We start from the raw sequence: 2,912 nt of genomic DNA, 5'->3' as shown, positions 1-2,912 counted from the left end.
ATACAGAACAGGCTCTAAGGCAGAAGACAGAGGGTGGTGGGGAAGAGTTGCCCATCAGACTGGAGGCCTTTGACTAGTGGTGTGCCATGAGGATTGGTCCTGGGTCCACTACTTTTCGTCATTTACATAAATGATTTGGATGTGAACAGAGGAGGTATAGTTAGTAAGTTTGCAGATTACCTCAAAATTGGAGGTGTTGTGGACAGCAAAAAAAATTACCTTAGAGTGCAACAGGATCTTGATCAAATGGGCAGTTTTCCACATTGTTGGGTAAGTGCCAGAGTCATAACTGTGTTTCATTGTATTCCCATAATATTTTTTTAATAAAGATAATCACTTTGTCTTTTTCTTTGTATATGACTAAGGTTCACGATTCTTTTTATCTGCTTTTTAGCTCACAGGTGTTTTGGCTATTTTCCAATAGTCATGCCTCCAATGTCCCTAAAAATTCTGTGGTCTTCGGTACGATGTATTTTTACTTCTCTTGGCACTTACTAACAAACATAAAATCAGGAACAAAGATGGGTTGTTCATCCGTTCAAGCCTGTTCCACCATTCAATAAGGCTGTGGCTGATCTGGTTGTAAAGTCAAATCTGCATTCACATGTACCGGTTAACTTTTCAACTCTTTGCCTAATAAAATTCTCTCTAAAATCTTAAAAACATTCAAGGATTCTGCTTCCATTGCCATTTCAGGAAGATTGTTCCAAAGACTCTTGAACCTCAGAAAGAAAATCATCAAATCCCTGTTTTAAAGGGCAGTCATTGATTATATTTTTAAAAACTGACTCCTCAGTCATAAGAGGAAACAACTACACATATCCATCCTGCTAAGACTCCTCAAGATTTTATGTTTCAGTCAAGTCGTAGAGATATATAGCACGGAAACAGAACTTTTGGTCCAACTCGTCCATGCTGACCAGATATCCAAAATAAGACTCGTCCCATTTGCCAGCATTTCGCCCAGATCCCTCTAAACCCTTCCTCTACATATACCCACCTAGATGCCTTTTAAATGCTGTAATTGTACCACCCTCCACCATTTCTTCTGGCAGCTCATTCCATTCATGCACCACCCTCTATGTGAAAAAGTTGCCCCTTAGGTCCCTTTTAAATCTATCCCCTCTTGCCTTAAGCCTATGGCCTCTGGTTTTGAATTCCCCCACCCCAGGGAAAAGACTTTGGTCTATTTACTGGATCATTTTATAAACCTCTATAAGGTCACCCCTCAGCCTCCGATTCTCCAGGAAAAGTAGCCCCAGTATATTCAGCCCCTCCCTATAGCTCAAACCCTCCAACCATAGCAACATCCTTGTACATCTTTCTGAATCCTTTCAAGATTCACAGCATCCTTTCTATAGCGTGGAGACCAGAATTGCACACAGTATTCCAATAGTAGCCTAACCAATATCCTGTACAGCTACAACATAACCTCCTATACTCAATGCACTGACCAATGAAGGCATTGGTCATATTCTATCTATTTGACAGTCCACTTTCAAGGAACTAGGAATCTGTACTCTAACATTTCTTTGTATTTGCACCACGCCCCAGGACCTTACCATTAAGGGTGTACATCCTGCACTGATTTGCCTTTCCAAAATACAGCACCTCACATTTATCTAAATTAAACTCCATTTGCCATTCTTTAGCCCATTGACCCATCTGACCAAGGTCCTGTTGTACACTGAGGTAACCTTCCCACCTATCAGCTCCACCCTTCCCACCAACCTATTACAATTACCGCCCACTTGCATCCACTTATTGCCTTCCCACCCACCTCCCTTCCAGCCCCACCCCTACCCCTCCATTTATCTCTCAGTTCCCTTCCCCCTCCACATTCCTGATGAGGCGCTTATGCCCAAAATGTCAACTCTCCTGCTCTTTGGCTGCTGCCTGACCTGCTGTACTTTTCCAGCTTTTTGACTCTGACTCTCCAGCATCTGAAGTCATCACTTTCTCCTAGTCTCTTAATCATGCATTGAATTCATCTACCTTGCCTGTTTGGCCTCTTGCATTGAAATAAATGCAGTTTAATTTATCAGTCCTATCTCATTCTCTCGGAGAAAGTGAGGACTGCAGATGCTGGAGATCAGAGTCGAGAGTATGATGCTGGAAAAGCACAACCAGTCAGGCAGCATCCGAGGAACAGAATGATCGACATTTTGGGCATAAACCCTTTATCAGGAATCCTGATGAAGGGCTTATGTCCGAAACATCGATTCACCTGCTCCGATGCTTTTCCAGCACCACACAGTCGACACTACCTCCTTCTCTACTTTGTTCCTGCCTGTCCTGTCTGTTTGACGTATTCTTTTTCCCAAATGTATCAGTCTCAGACTGATCATTTTCCTCACAATCTTCCTGGGTCCCACCTCTCCCCCAAGCCCACACCGCTAGTAGTTTAAATCCTCCTGAACAGCTCTAGCAAATCTCCCTGCCAGTATATTAGTCCCCTTCCATTTCAGGTGCAATCTGAATTTCTTATACAAATCAGTGACCTATTATTCTTCAAAAAATAAACAAAGAACTGTAGACTCTGAAGATCTGAAACAAAAACAGAAATTGCTGAAGAAACTCAGACCCTTCCATTAAACTCCTGCTCAGAGAAGACAAGACTGTCCAGACTGCTCCATTCCAGATGTTAGTCTAGTAAATCATTGCTGAATTACCTCCAATGCATTTATATCCTGATTTAATAATACAACATAAAGAACTGCAGATGCTGAAGATCTGAAACAAAAACAGAAATAGCTGGAACATGCTGAAGAAGGGCCTCTGGACTCCAAACATTAACTCTGTTTCTCACTCCACAGATACTGCCAGACCTGTTGAGTTTCTCCAGCAATTTCTGTTTTAGTTTTATATCCTGATTCAAATCTGATTCTCAGTAAATCAACACATTAATTTCT

The sequence above is a fragment of the Hemiscyllium ocellatum genome, chromosome 2, assembly GCF_020745735.1.
Source record: "Hemiscyllium ocellatum isolate sHemOce1 chromosome 2, sHemOce1.pat.X.cur, whole genome shotgun sequence".
NCBI classification, from domain to species: Eukaryota; Metazoa; Chordata; class Chondrichthyes; order Orectolobiformes; family Hemiscylliidae; genus Hemiscyllium; species Hemiscyllium ocellatum.
This window is presented reverse-complemented; position numbering follows the sequence as displayed.